This window comes from Corvus kubaryi, unplaced genomic scaffold (genome assembly GCF_017639235.1).
Source record: "Corvus kubaryi isolate FWS band 111438036 unplaced genomic scaffold, C.kubaryi_AGA036_p1.0 37385, whole genome shotgun sequence".
Lineage (NCBI taxonomy): Eukaryota > Metazoa > Chordata > Aves > Passeriformes > Corvidae > Corvus > Corvus kubaryi.
In genome coordinates this window covers 23,482,629-23,498,949 of record NW_024581127.1, presented here as the reverse complement: position 1 = coordinate 23,498,949, position 16,321 = coordinate 23,482,629, and positions in this window count along the sequence as shown.

Below are 16,321 nucleotides of genomic sequence, written 5' to 3'. Positions count from 1 at the left end.
ACACTGGTACCATGGAGAAACAGAGATGAGTAACTGGGGAAGCCTGGACTCGGACTTTCTCTAGGACACTCACAAGAAGTAAAATCCAGTCTGTGCTCAGAGGGATATATCTGATTGACTGTGATAGATATGACAGGTTTTCTTCCCTGAGACCAACTGGAAACCATAATTATTCTGCTGCCATTCACCCTATTACAGTATTATAACCTGACCCAAAACAAATTTGAAACACAATTTGAAATGTGTTGAGTATTCACATTTGGTACCCAAGTAATTTTTTAGCCTTAGTATGGCCAGACCAAAACATCCCAGTCCAATTTTGAAAAAATGGATAAGCCATATTATTCCCAGAGTGAATTTCCCCTTTCAGTGCAATAACTTCCGGGCTTTACCACCCCACGTGGGAAAAGTTTATTTTACATTATATTGTCATGGCTACACCCAAAACTATTAAAAATATCATTGTGGAGACGAAGCCTTTTTTTAGAAAGTCTCTGTTAAAAAAAATCCTTTAAGTAACAACTGTTTGGAAGACCTATCTATTAAATTAAGATATACTTTGTCAATGAGGCTATAAAATGGTGACTTGTTGGGGAAGATGGAACAGGAAAACCTTGGAAATATGATTGCCTGACAAAAGATTTTGGGAATATGAAAACTACAGGCAACATCGAAATGAAAGCCACTTTTGAAATACCAGGTCTTAGTTACTGAACAACTAGAAAACAATGGTATGGCCACTGAAGTAATCCCCTCTTGATGAAACAATACCCTCTGCTTGCAAACAGGTCCAAGGGTCAGAGCAGACCCTACTAGCTCAGCAGAAGGGGTCCAAAGAGTAGTTTTTAGAAGTTAAGATGTAACACTTTATGGTAATATAAGAACTCTTATAGGCTGTATGTAAATGCTATAGGATTTGTATCTTGTATTAGATTGGTTAGTGACAATTAGAATATTCAGTACAGAAGATGATTTATTGTATTGTAACCAGGACTTCAGACATTCTGATTCTGATTCTCACTTCTCTATTCCTCTCTTCCACTTCTACTCTTACTTCCACTCTTGCTCTTACACCCTCTCTCTCTCTCTCACCTGCTTACTCTCTTGGGCCTGCTCAGAGCTGAGTCTAGCAGCTCTGAGCAGTGTCCCAATACCCACGCCCTTTACAATAAACCGACTGTGTCCCAAGACCTGCCTATAGAGATCTCCATCCGTCTCCATCCCGACCGAACCCGCCCGTAACCTACAGTGACTGAGACATATCTTTCAGTGAGAAGTGAAGGAGAAATACTCAAACTCTTAAGAATGACAGAGATTTAGCCTTCACAAACCGACAAAGGAAGAAAGGAATTACCTTTCTTGACGTTTTCACACCAGTGCTTTCCTGGAGTATTTTGTTAGAGTCGAACAAAACGTATTGGCAGTAATTAGGGGAAATTCTTGTTATGTGGGAGACAAGGCTACGTGACCTAATGGTCTATTCTGGCCCATGATTTGTTTTAGTACAACTACTTACTTTATGCAATTTTTTTCCAATTCAACATAGTTTAGCAGTTAGTCAAAATGGAATTTTGTTGTTCCTAGTATGGAAGCAATAGATAAATGTGGGTAATGTTTATTTGAAGATTTCAGTGGTCTGCACATCTTGATGTGGTTTCTTTCATGGTTTTGCATATGAAGGATTCCACAGAATGTGAGATGTGATTGAGCTCACAGTCTGAGGTTATACAGTATGATATACAGTTCTCACAAAAAAATACAAACGTGCTTTGAACAGCCTGCAGGAGCCCTTTCCCAGGGAAAACACCACACAGGGTCTTCTTATTTAATGCCATGTTTTTCATTATGAACTTGCAACTGGTCATAAAGACAATAAAGGTGATTATCAAGGGCAGAGAATGTGCACAGAGGGCACTGAAGACCAACACCAGCTCTGATCTTGCAGTTGGTTCAGCAGCTGCCCTGGGTCCTGCATGCACAGGGTATGTTGGGTGTGCTGGATATGTTCCATACTGTTCAACAGCTACCAAGGATGTGTAGGAAGCCTGACTCACTCTCAGTCATTTTGTACCTGTTTTTATTCCTTTAGGCATGCTCAGTCAATTACTCATTTGGAGAGAAAAAGATCCCAGTAATTTGGAACTGATTTGCTCTTAAACTAGAAAAATACTTTCTGTACCTCTTGCCCAGTGGCACCCAGGGCTTCTCCAGCAGGGAAAGCATGGCATGTGGAACAGTTCATCTGGGGAATGGATGAGCTTAAAAAATTGATTGAAAGAAAGTGATATTAAACTTGCATCTTGCATCACCCTTTCTCCTTGAGCTTCATTACTTCCATGTCTGCAATTAATGGGCTGTGTCTTCCGTGCTTTCATAGCATTTTTTGTGGCAGGAGTGATACCTGTTGCAAGTATGCCTTTCAGTGCAATACATAAAAGAGAAGAGATCAGCATATAGTGACCTAAAATATTATTTTTATATTTTTTATATATTATAAGATCATATTTATCCATAAAACCATGAGAGGGCAGCATTCTCTCTATCATCCATATTCTCTTTCTGCTAGAAAATTGAGAGACTTTCTTTAGCATTTATCTCATAAACCACAGAAAATGTTATATATAATTCAGAGCTTGATTCAATATTCTTTGTAATCAATAGGAATGTTTCCCTTGATTTAAATAGGTGTTGGACTGAGGCTTCAGTTGTTCAAAATGGCATCAGGAAGAACTGTTTACATAATTTAAATCAGAAGATACCAAAGAAAAAAACCAGTAGGGAAATTACTTAGGTGGTGGTTAACCATGAGAACAAAATAGCAATATTGGTGTATTCCCCACTTCTTTGTGCCTTTGAATGCAGACAAAGATATCTCTTTGGAAAAAGTGGACAAAAGCTGCTGGACTCAATACTGAGGTAGCAGAGTGGTGTTCTGTGAACTGTATCACATAAAAGATTAGTTGAATTTCTGTGTATACAGACAAGATAAACCACACTTTTTTTTGGTGCTGTTTCTAATTAATGAGTGGAACAGCAACTAAGGGTTTCAGGGAGTGATCTTACAATAAAAATGGGATGTATTCAAAATGGACAAGGACCTATGGCCATAAACTAAAACACAAGAAGTTCCACCTCAATAGGAGGAAGAACTTGTTTACACTGAGGGTGGCAGAGCACTGGAACTGGCTGCCCAGGGAGGTCATGGAGTTTTCTCTCTGAAGACGTTCAAAACCCACCTGGAAGATTTCCTATGTCACCCACTCTAAGTGACCCTGCCTTGGCAGGTTGGACTGGATTATCTCCAGTGTTCCCTTCCAACCTTAAGTATTCTGTGATTTCCACATGTGGGGGTAGAACTAGATGACCTTTAAAGGTCCCTTCCAACCCAAACTTCTTTATGATTCTGTGATCTTCTGTAAGCGAGCACAAAGCATTTGCATCATCTACGCTGTACAAGCAACCAAGTTTGCTAAGCAAAATGATCTCTCCAGCTCTGGAGTTCATTAATGTGGCCAATACCATTAAACCAGCCAACAGTTTCAATGCAAAATGTTACAGCTGTCACGTGAACCTTTGAGTAACATCAATACAATATTGTAGGAATAAGTGATTGGGGGTTTTGGAAGAATTAATTGTGCATTTTTTGCAAAATTAGAACAGGTTAAGACGGAGAGAGCAGTTTTGAAAAAGTAAAGCAGAGAATTTTACTTCTGAATAATTGCTTCAGAAATAAGTTAGGTCACGAGAATCTACAGCTTTTTAGTCAGATGAATATTTAGACGTCTCACGGTGTTGGTCCAATGGAGAGTGGCAAGCACTAATTAGCATTCTTGCTTGCAGTTTCAGCAGAGAGAATTACTATTTAATGAACAAGGAAACCAAGCCATTCTTTCTATACTGCTTGACATGGTGACCCAACCCCAACCCCCAATGGGTTTATGAGGAAATTGAATTTTCTTACTTGTTTACTTCATCTCCTGCTGGTGAGGGAAATTCCTGTATGTCTCTTACTCACAGCATTTCAGTAGTTTCAACACCCCTAAAATGATGCACAAAGTTTTCACTGTGAATACCCTTAGGAGGTACCACAAACTGTGGTTTCACAGAAAAGTCATTGGGACAAATGCAATGGTAGGCAAATGCACACAATTCCCAAAGTTTGCCCCAAGCAACTATTCAACGTCTGAGAAAGCAAAGGACCTCCACAAGGGTTGGCAATAAAACAAAAATGTTATTTAATCTACAACTACTTTCATATTGGTGCTATTTGATCCATATCTACTTGCATTTTCTTTCATTGATATGCACTACTTAAAAAGATTTCCCATTTTTTCAGAGGGAAAAGAACTGTGTCTATCTGTGATTTTTAAATAGGACCACCATAAAGAAAAAAGTTAATTTTCTAGTTGTGCTTTGAAGACTACTAAAGGTTGTTAGCATTTGTTAACTTCAAGTATTTTTGCATAGTTTCCATAAAAAATAAAAATATGAGGTATTATTACATTTCCCGTAACTCGACATATAAAAATGAATTCAATAACAAGGGAGCTCTGCCAAGATGGTTGTATATTTTTTTAGAGAAATAACGTAGCTGTTCAGACTAGCTTACATTTTACATGGGGTTTGAATTAGCACTTTTTCAATGGATCTCAAAAGCATTTTTCTCTGCTATTCAAGTCAATACTGAAGCTCCAGTTCAGGAAGGTGCTTCATAGTGTGAGTAATCCTATTCAAAGCAGTGGGCCACTGACACACTTAGAGTTGCCCATGTACTTACATATCCCAGGAATGAGGCCATGGCATACAATGAAACCAGCTGGAATATGGGAGATGCTCCCATGATTAGAGTCTCACCTTGTCTCAGATGGAGTCGTGCACTTCCCTCGCAAGAGGGAAGCAACGATACATTTTGTTGGTATAGGACAGTGAGTTACCAAAGTTCAAAGGTAAATGTGACAGTGGCTTAACAAGGTTCAATGGCAAGGTATGTGCTGCATGGAGGAGAGCGTCAGGCAAAACTGTCGGGAGACCCTCCCTTGAGTCATGAGGTTCAGAAAGGATCCCCTTGCATTCTAAATTCTTTCCCAGCAAGGATTTTCAGGTGTGGTTGGATTCAGGCTCAGTCCCAGAGTTGGTCAATGGTTTATGTCTAAATGATAACAGATACACAATAAGCCTTTACATCACTTAGCTAAGATTTCAAAGTTTCAGTGCTCCTATTCCCAATTCACCTACTGGGTATCTGATGTGATGAGGTGTGAAGGGCTGGGAGCCTTTGGCACAAGAGCCCTCTGCACTCCCTTGGAGGAGAGAGGCCTGAGGGCAAGACGACCTTCCCCAGAGATAAGCAGCCTTCCTCGGGTCATGGTGACAAAGTGAACCACCCCCAGCATGCCTTGTTTCTATATGGTAATAGCCTGTACCCAGTTGGCTAGTTGGTTTCTCCCCCACCCCCTGCCTTTCCCATAGAAGATCCCTGTTTCTGCCCCTCAGTAGGGAGTTCTCGTCCCTGGCCTTCCCTTCACAGAGGCTGCTGGACAATAAAGGAACTGCTATACGAGGCTCCTGTCTCTCTATCCCCGAGTTCATCTTGGGTGATTTCACAAAGGGCTGAATCACAAGAGCTGGAATCACTTGTAGCTAAGAAATCCCTACACTTGCTGAAAGTGCTTGCTGCCCAGGGAATCTGGCCACCGCCCCTGGAAGAGTTGTTTCTTGCAGGACACTCTTTCTAGGAAGGTCGTGGCACACGGGGTTGTCCGCCTTCAGTTCTCCTGAACAGCAACAATAAGGATTCTCTCGGCCTTAAGGAGTAACCCTGGGAGGCATCCCCACTCAAGGGGTGATCCTGGCATGCAACTCTGCTGCTGTGCAGGAGAGTTCAACAAGTTTTGGGCTGTCCACTAGTTAAGGGATAACTTGATTGACTTATAGTGGTATCTGCATACCAGCTGTATTTTGGCTGGCATATGCTCAACTAGCCCTCAGCTGCCGAGCAAGACTTATAGCCCTTAGTTCTTGTGTTGTTATCTGTCTCTCCAGAGTCCAACTTAATACAGACACAGCCATTCTGACCACTACTGATGGCTATTGCTTAAGCAGAAAAAGGGTGAGGGAGAAGCACAGCACCATACACTGGAGTACTGATTTGATGTTTAAAGTAGTGCCTGCTCTCATGGGTGGGGTGCTACTGCCTCATGCTTGACCTTACCTAGATTTATTTATTTGGAAAACATTCAAGAGATCATAGTCCCATTGTGATGAATGTAAAACAGAGAAGTATGAAATGCAAACAGTGAAGACAGGCCTCAAAAGAGATGTCACAGCTTGCAAGGAAAGTGAATATGGTAGTAGCAGCAAACAACATCATAGCTTTATGCCTCCTCCATTTTTGAGAGAAGATGGAGTGAGGGAGAGAGGGGTGAAATAAGGAAAAGATGGTGAGGCTGCCTGAACATAAATGGAGATAAGGGGAGAGAAGAAACAGGTCTTTACTGTAGGACTACGAGATTCCATTAAAGAGATCGTTAATTTGGATTCTGACCTCTCCCATTGTTGAATCAACTCCAACCACCGGGAGGCAGGGAGAAGGGAGATTGAGAGATAACCATCACTGTCTGGCTTTTGCTGTTGCCAGAGTGGCTGATGAATCTCCTTCACCCTTCTCATCAGCATATCTGGATTTAATTTGGTTTTCTCTTTTCTGCACAGTGCTGCTGTGGAAAGCCATGGATTTTCACTCATTTTAACAGTCAGCTGGTAGATTCAACAGGGAGCTTATTTTGCTAAATAAGCTAAAAAGCAAAACACCAAGAAGCATATTGCAGTGAAATAAAATATGGTCTCTAATTGATGCAGTAGTTCTGAATAAATCTTTCCATTGTCACAGTCAGCATGCTAAATGCCAAGGCCTGTCAGCAACACTTCTTAGTTACCTACCCAAGGTAATCATATAGCTCCTCTCATTTCAGAATCCAGCTGTTAGCAATACCAGTATATGGAGTTTTACCCAAAAAGAATTTTTTAAAAGGCAAAATATAAAGGACAGGCTCCACTTTGCAAGATTGTCAGAATCCCATTTCTTCTTGCAGAGCCAAAAAATCTTGGAAACCAGTGTGGATATTTTGCTGGGATTGCATGGGTGAGGTGATGCCCCAGCAGAGAAGTGAAGTCAATTAATTCAAAAACCTTGCACTGGGCCACCCCGCCCTTTTGTAGAGAAATGGCATCGGGGAAGTAAACATCTGCAAACAGCCCATGCCACACAAGGCTTATAAATAGTAAATCTGCTGTCTTTAGTTATGGAATTGTGACGCTTTTTGTCTCTTTGCAACTTCCAACTCTGCATATAAGCAGGAACAGCAGCCACTTTGACCTTGGAGTTCCTTGAGTCTAAGGAAAGAGAGGTATCCAAAGCACACTCAGGCTGAAATTTTACATTTGTCCTCCCGGATGGTTGCCTAAGTATATTTACACTCTGAACATGTAAAGTCATTATATAGGCAGAATGGGAGGAAAAATGGACCCCCAGTTTATGAGAAATGGGAGGCAGAGGGAGCAGAAAAGAGAATGCCACTGACTGCAGTTTTCTGCTATTGTGGGCCAGACATCACATAACCCCTTTCACAGAATTAATGGTTTAGTGAAAAAAAATGTTCTGATACCAGTCTGGCCCCAAACTCTGTGCTGTGCACCTCGCTGACATCTCTGAGTGATATGTCAGATTGTAATTAGACCTCTGAAATTAGAAGATAAAGAAAGGCCTTTTGTGGCATTTTCTGCCAAAAAGATTTAAATAATTTAAGTATTTAGCCTTCCAGAAATTATAATATATTTTTCAGGAAAAAGGGTACATTTTTTTTTTAAATTTTCTTCTGTTTTTCACAGGTGGCCTTTTTCTGTTCTCCTCTTACACTGAAGAGTCAAAATTTGTCCTGGTAAATCTACCCGTAAAATCAGTTTAGTTCAAGATTCTGCTGTTGTGAAAAAAACCACATTTTATTTATCAAGGGGTATTCAGGTCCTATAAAAATTATTATTGGCCTGAAAAGTCCTCCCTAAAAACATTTTAGAATTTATTCATGATAGTCTGTAGAGGCTTTTTTCCCAAGCTACTACATGGAAAGGATGAAATTTTGTATTAAATTCTAAAAGCTCAAAAAGTGTATGAAAAGATAATAATTTTCTATTAAATACTGAAGGACTTTCTTCCATGAGGATATAAGCAACCTCCACAGGAACTAGCAGTTATGCTGCAGAAGGATTTTTCAGGCTTAGAGAGCTTGAGGGAGGGTGTTTGAGTGCATTAGTATTCATTCCACGTTCATGCCTGCTGTTTCACATGCACTGTTTTGTGCCTCCATAAACTGCTCTGGATGCAGATCAAAATTATTTAAAAGAATTCACAGGGGGAAAAAAAGACCAGAGCAGCAGTTTCTATGTATTTCCACATTGCCTTCATTTTCATTGATATTTACTGTTAGCCTTTTTATAGCAATATGTAAAAAGATGGCAGAAGCAGAGAAGGGAGAGTCTTTGTCTGATAAGGAAGGCTTTTACATTTTAGGGAGAAGTTCTCACAACAAATCAGAATGATGTTAGCTTTCCTTGTGCAGTCAGCATCAACAATTTAAAGCAGCAGCACTGAATTCTTTAACTGAAAGGTCGCTTCAAAGTTATTATTATTATTACTATTCTTTCTTGTTTACAATATCTGTTTTTACATAGGAAAAAGTATATTGATCTTTTGTGTGTTAATACTTTTTAATAGGGTGAACACTCACTTCCTCTCATTTTATTTTCCACTTCTCAAGCCTCCTGAGTCCTAACCCAGTCCAAGAGCAGACCTAGCCAAGGAGCCATGCTTCCATCTCCTGCAGTTGAACTCGCAACTGCAGGAATACTTACTGGAAAATTTCACTGAAGATCAAGCGGACACCATAACCTGCAATACATGGATTTATCAAGCAAGTTCTGCTTTACACCTGCTAAAAAATAGGCTTCTTGCTAAAAGCTTGAGAGGAACCTTTAATTTCTTGTTCACTGAAAGGATCCTGGTTCATGGCCCATCACCACTGACCCTTGGCTCCTTTAATATTTGTCCTAGTAGCGATTTTCTTGAATACTGATTGAAAAGGAGCATGGAAATGTGCAAACTTGTCTTACAGTACAAAGTTGTATTGCCTATTCTGACAGCAGGCCAGAAGAATCCCTGTACCTCTAGAAATATGGAAGTGTATGGAGATCTCCATGCAAAAAAAAAAAAAAAGGCAGAAGCTAGAAAGTTAAGGGTAAGCTTCAAAAGCAAAATCCCACTGGGAGAGGACAAGCTTCGAAGAAAGCTGAGAGAGAAGTTTATGTGTTTTTGGAGGGATTAATAAAGGTGGATTCAGGGAAGAGGTGCATCTTACACACATATACACACCCAGAGAAGTCTAATGTTCAACGTTTAAAATTCACATTGCATGAAATACAGCAAACTCCCAGTGCTAACTGAGGCACAGCATGGTAGATGCAAAATCTTTAAATCAGCACATTCCCTTGTGCACAATAATCAGTGACTCTGGGGAATCTCTTTAAAACGTCCTGGTCCCTGCTGGGTGAAGCACTGGAATCTGTGCTGTTGCTCTCAGGGTGCCACCCTGCTGCGTATATGGCGATGAAGAATAAATATGCATGAAGTTGACAGTTATTTTGGCTTCCACCAAAGCTTAATTTAGCTCACGTCTCAGTGCTGAGTAAGAGAAATTAAAAACAATAATTAATAGTTCTTTTAACACAGTGAATAAAGAGCAGCATGTGATAAAAATGCTAAATCTGGGGAAACTTCAGAGCTGGAAGATAAAGATGGTGCAATGCCTTCCACATTGCCGAGGAGGTACAACATACTTTGCAGGGCACTGATGGACTAAACAAAAGAAAATGTCTGGCCAGAGGAAACAAAGGAATGCACTGCAGCATCCAGGAAGGATGTAGCACAGTCCACACCAGCTGGAATGCCTCTTCTGAGGAGTTTGAAATTCCTTCCATCTCCCCCCCGCTCCTGTTTTTGGTTTTCGACCTTCTCTGCCAAGAAAAGGACAAAAGCTTTATTATGCCTGAAGTCTGGCCACAAACAACATTACCTAAAAGGTGCTTCAGAGCATTTAGTACATGAGCATGTACTATTTCTGCAGGGACATGGCAAGCTTTCCCAGTGACTTTTGCCATCATCCACAAATTACATATTCCTTCTGTGTTACTTCACAAAGGTCCCTCCTTTTTTTCTTGGCTTGCACCACTGCACTCACTTCCTTTGAAGCAAGAAGCTGCAGACCTGACATTGTACAAGGAATTTCAAATAAATTCTGAAAGCCATTTTGGGGAGGAAATATTGGGTATTCATTATTGATTTCATTACTTTATTGTGATTGATTTTGAGTATAGCTGTAAATGGGGGGGTTTTTTGTGGGTGTGCTGCACAACCTGTCTGAGGAAGGCAGCATACTTAAGAAATTTTAGAATGTTTTAAAAAGTACAGCAAGTACAAGGCAGAAAAGTACATTCATTTTTTATAATATGTATACGCATATATATTACACATATATTGCATACACTTACCACCTGCCCATCAAACACTCATTGCTCCCAGAGAGGGTGGGTAGAGTAGTAAGTGAAGAATCTTCAAACTTCAGTTAAGAGGGGTGATCTATGAATGATGAAGACATAGAGGTGGTTGGGGGAAAATGGGCAAGCTGAGGCTGGCCTCAGTGGCATGGAAAAGGAAACAGAAGCCATATGAAAAGAGACATGAAGATAACTAGTAAGGGAAAGGACCATGTCACTTTCAAAGGTGTGGACAAAATGCTTTAACTCAGTTCAGTGGGAAAAGGAAAGGCTATTGGAGAAATTCAAAGTAGCATGGCATTGATATGACAGATGGCAAAGCCAGGAACTTTCTATAAATAAGGAGGAAAGCATTGATCTGTGTCTGAAATCACTGTATTTGTAATGTTATCTACGTATCTATGTAACTCATAGAATGTTCATGAAGATTGCTTGATATTTGCAGCTGAAAGATATTGCTTTTATACCAAATATTATTTTGTTGATTTCTTTAAAAGACTGTACTCTCTCACAGTGGTTTTTCTGTCCAACCTCAGTCAAGTCTACCCTTGAGATTCCAGTCTCTTACCTCACCTGCATTTCAGATTCTTCAGCAATGAAAGCCCCTGCTGTACTGTAGATGTTTACTGTCACAAGAAGCAGCCAAGGTCCTGTGTCCAAGAGCAGGCAGCTTCTTCTCATGGATGGCAACTGCCTTTAACTACTTTCCTGGTTGAAAGGGGAGAGCCTAGCAATCCACAGGTGGTGACACCATTTGGATGTAAACTATACAGGCTGTCCATCAAGCTGCATAAGCCAGTAGCTGGTTCACAGTTGAATGAACCCAGTGTCTGAGAGATTTGAATTCAGAACACGTAGCAAAAAAATCTCAGATCTCCATGCAAAATTCATTGAAGGCCGAAAGTGGCATCATTTATGGCCTGACAATCCTGTGTACATGGAAAAGCAGAAGGAGGGAAAATTGGTGCCATGTTAATACTGCCCAAAAATACACAATGAAGTCAGACTGAAAGCAATAAAATTGCAGATGGCCCTCATGAGCTAAGAGGATCATTTTCCTTAACCAGTGACCTTCAATTACAGAGTAACAAGCAAATTAGTAGAGACAAAAAAGAAAAACCTGTTAGCCAGAAAATCTTACTGGCTAAAGCTTGTCTTGTTTCAGTTCCAGTTTCCATAGCTTTCGGTAAAACATGTGCTGTCTCTTTCTCTTTTGGAGTACTGGTGTTAACTGGAAATGTTGATTCTGGGAACAATGAATTCCTTCTTATCAAATGGGGTTTACTACTGAGTTTTTCAGAAAACTTCAAAGGTTTCTGAGTACTTGAAGGATCTGAATCATTGCCCCAAGCTTCCTGATGTCACAGAGATCAAGTAAGGAAGAAATTCAAGGCCAAAAACGGCAAGGCAGGAATGGCTAAATAAAACTGTCGTTTCTCAGTTCGCAGCTCTTCAGCATTCCTTACGCTCATGCTGGTTTGCCTGTAGGTAGGAGTGACTGTGAAGCAGGCTGGGATGTAAATTTACAGTGCAGCAATTTGGTGGCCCCTATACAAAGAGGGGAGTCTGAACTACAGTCATCTGAAGGGTAGAAATCTGATCTTACCCAGTTCAAATTGTTTATACAACCCGAAACATTCACAAATCCAGATGAATTAAATGGTGTCAATCCACTTTGAAAGGGAACTAGAGAAGATAACATTATCTGCCAGCAAAGGGTGTCTACACAGGGAACCAGCACTCTTCAGATTCACAAGCTGACTTAATTCCCTAGGTAGATGTAGTGGTTTGGTCCAAAATACTCATTACTGTTTATCTTCTGTGAGATAAGAATTAGGAGAAATGCAAACCAGGCACCAAACTTGAAAGAATATAAAGAAGTTTATTAACAGACCTAAAAGAGGGAAAAAAAATTATACCATACCTTCAGAACTCTCCTCCTCCCCCCACCTTCCTCCCTTCTCCCACTGACAATGTAAAAAGACAACCCTTCAGTCTGTTTACCACGTCCATAATAACCTTGTTCAGTCCATTTAGAAAGAGAAGTCTCTTCTTGCTCGTGCTATGAAAACATTATCACAACGAGAGAGCTGCCCACTTCCAAATATTGTTCAGTCCATTTAGGAAGAGGAGTCTCTCTGCTCGCATGTGGGAGTCCCTTCCCCCAACTTGCAGCTTTTCCTGCAACTGCTTTCGAGGGTCCACTCTTGAAGTTTTTTTGGGGTACAATTTTAAGGTTGAGCCGTTCAGAAACAAGAACAGAGGCCCTTCTCCTTCCCTAAGAGCAAAGGGTCTTCCTCATCTTCATCTTTAGGACTATCTGTGGGAGCATCTCTAGGGACTGAGGTTTTCTCCTTTCCCGTGTGGAGCAGAAGTCCTCATCGCTCCCATCTCTCCCTGTTCAAATTTCTCATTAAATTACAGCTGCTTTAGCATCTGCCTATCTCAGCGCAGGTGCTTTTGCTCACAAGTACAAGTTGAACGCTCCACCCCCCATGCCTTCATGAAATTACAACGGGATACTCTGATGCACCATAGCTTCACAACAGAATTTCAGCTTTAAGCATCTCCTCTTTCTCTTCCCTCAGGTTTTCAGCTCTTCACAGCAATAAAAGGGTTAATCTCACCTCGGCCTTGCAGCTGTGTGGTTTATCGCTGTTGGCCGCTTTGCTGAAATCTTGGCCGCAGTGGGGGGGTGGGGGGTGGTTCCGAGCTGCTCTGGCTGCCCACAGCCCTGCTGGGGGGGTCATCCTGGAGCCGGGCCCGCTGGCCCCCACACGGGGCCCGCAGCCACCTGTCCCCGTGCCGGAAACGAGAGAGAGCTTGGGGGGGGTTTGTCTATTCTTAAAGGTGGATCACAGAGGCGATCACAACTTTAAGTGGCTTAAAGAATTGTCCCTATTCAAACTGGCCAGCTGATAGGTTCTGTCAGGTCAGGTCACAGAGGAAGCTGTAAGCACCCCTTAGCAAGGACATCCCTTCCGGGACTATGCTTGCTAACCTATGACAGTAGACAAGCCCAAACAGCAAGAATATATGTCCTTCTTCACTTTGAAGTTGGAGAAGATGTTTCTATTTAATTTTTTTTTTTTTTTTTTTTTTTAGGGATGATAATGCTATATATCTTTCGTGACTTAATTTTCCAGTTCCTTCATTGCAACCTTCGAATCCTATAATCCAAATCAAGTTCTGTTTTGATAGGACAAGCTCCGTATTTCCTTCTCTGGACACAGTTTGACAAGTGGGATTTTCCATTTTGTATATTAGCCCCATGTATCTGCCTCAGATTTACAAAACAAGACAAAGTCTCAATTTAAAAAATGAGGCAAATCCACTTACAAGATAAAACAAGCCACACAGTTAATCACATAGGTATAAGCTTTCTTTTGACAACATTATTAGCTAAATACCTTTTCTCTTCCTTCAGTATATACTGGCGTGAAATCTTTTTCCCAAGGTTTCTGAGTTATATGAGAGAAAAAGGACAGGGAAGTAGCTGCAGAAGGTTTTCTCCTATTTTGGACAAATCTGAGACATGCTTTCCTGCTACCTGCACCACCACACTGACTGCAGATTAACAGCTTCCTTTAAGTCTCCATTTTCAAAGTCTTCTCAGGATAGTTCAGATCATCAGCTCTTGTAATTTAAAGAGAGAGATTAATTTCTTAGGGACAGCTATAATAGCATGGTAGAATGCCAGATTGTTTCCTTCTTGCAGCTACTAATATGTTTGCTTTCAGAGCCAATTGATCTTTTTGAGATTCCTTTTTCCTCTTCCCCTTAGTTTGACAGAAATCTCTTAATGACGAGTCTCTGAGTGTTCTCTAAATGCAACATGTGGTGAACTCTACATCCCAAGCCCGAAGCCACAGTTTTCCCACTGTTTGTTGCTTGGGCTCAATAAACATCACACTGATATATTGAGATGACTCAGCGAGGCAGAGTTCACCTGCCAGCACCAACTCACTGGTCGGGACTTGTGAATTTTTCCAGATATCAGACAGGCTGGAAGAGCAAAGCCATTTATAGACCTGATGATTATAATGATGCATGGGAACAAAAATAGATTTACAACAACAATAACATCCAGGACAGCAATACAAATAGTGAGGATAAAAACCAGGGAAAGATAAATACCTGTCTGGAAATATGACTACTAGTGAATCAATAAGTTGATGTCCTACCAAAAGCACTTCACTACAGATTGAAAGCAACATACTGTTGGTAACCTTCAGTCTGCCCAATGCAAGTTGTGCTTTTTCTCCAGTCCTATGTACTGTTGCAAGTTGCAGTGAACCATTTCTGTTAACTAGAGGGCTGTTTCTACATCACTTTTAACTAATGACAATTAAAATAAGCTAGTTGTATTCCTGTAACATGGAATGGAATGGAGTACTTAATGCCTGTAACACTCAACACTTAGGTTTGTTAGTGAAAGACGAAAACCTGATTTTTTAGTTTCTTTTCCTATGACATTTTGTAAACTATACTATGAATAATGAATACTTTAAGGCACTTAACTTTTAAAAAATATTTTCAGGCTGTGTCCCTTCTCTGTTATGTCATGTAGTCACAAACGTAGTTCTTTTAAACACTGCTGAGGACAACTTGGTTGTAGCATGGATAAGTGTTTATTACAGGGTTTACTGCCTTGTCCTATGATTCTATGCTCTGCAAAAGCACATCTTAACTAATTCCCAAAGGCAAAGTGGCAACATTGTAAAACACTTGTGAAAACACTCAAACTATAGTTTAACCTTGTTAAAGCACAGTTCTTCTTTGGAAAGTGACACGGAAAATGGCAGTGTGGGATCCTGTATTTATTGTGTATGTGATTTCAGGATCAAACATGCTAAGTACAAGTTCTCTCCTAACATCCACAGCTAGCTCTGTAGACTCCAATGAGATTAGATAGTTGAAACTTTCATGTTCATGTATGGTTAAGATGATGGTCTCCTTAGCAGCTGTCCAAACCTGCAATTGTCATTGAAACAGATACGCCTTGCCCCCTTTCCATTTAGTTGAATGAGCTTGAGGAGGATCTGTTTTCTTCTCATTAACCTCTGTCTGTTTTTTTTACTGCTTAGGGATGAAGAACATCTTTTCAGAGAAATCAGCATATCTAACTCTGAACAAAAATATACACAAAATAGTTGTGTTGAAGAAGATGCCACTTCTTAACAATAGCACCAATTTCAGCTGAAGAATTTTAATGGCTTTTGATTTGTTTCCTGGTCTGGCTAATTGCATAAAATATTTCCATCTCTAGAAAATTCTGATATGAACACTATTGTCCATACACATTAACCTGTTGAAATAGGCTTATTATCTGTACTTTTATTTCTCTACAGAGCCAGCTGTTGGGCATTTATGGCTGGTACCAGCCATGAGAGGATATAAGCTCCATCCAAAGCCCATTGAAATCCAGTTAACAGTATTAATTAACCATGGGGAGCTTGCTATGGGTTTGGTGCTTTTCTTTCTGCTGTATCTGAGATGGAAGCAATCAGCCTCACCTACCTCCCAGGAACTCCTGACTTGACACTGGAGCCACTTCCAATCAGAAGAGGCACATTGCCAGGTCCAGCTCCTGGCCTTTGACAGGATAAAAGTAGTTTAGTTTAAACTTCTGCTTAAGAACTTATGAACTTCTGCTGATGGAATTGCTGTAGCATTATGGTTGACACTGGAAGTTGGTCCCTCTGTGGAGAATACC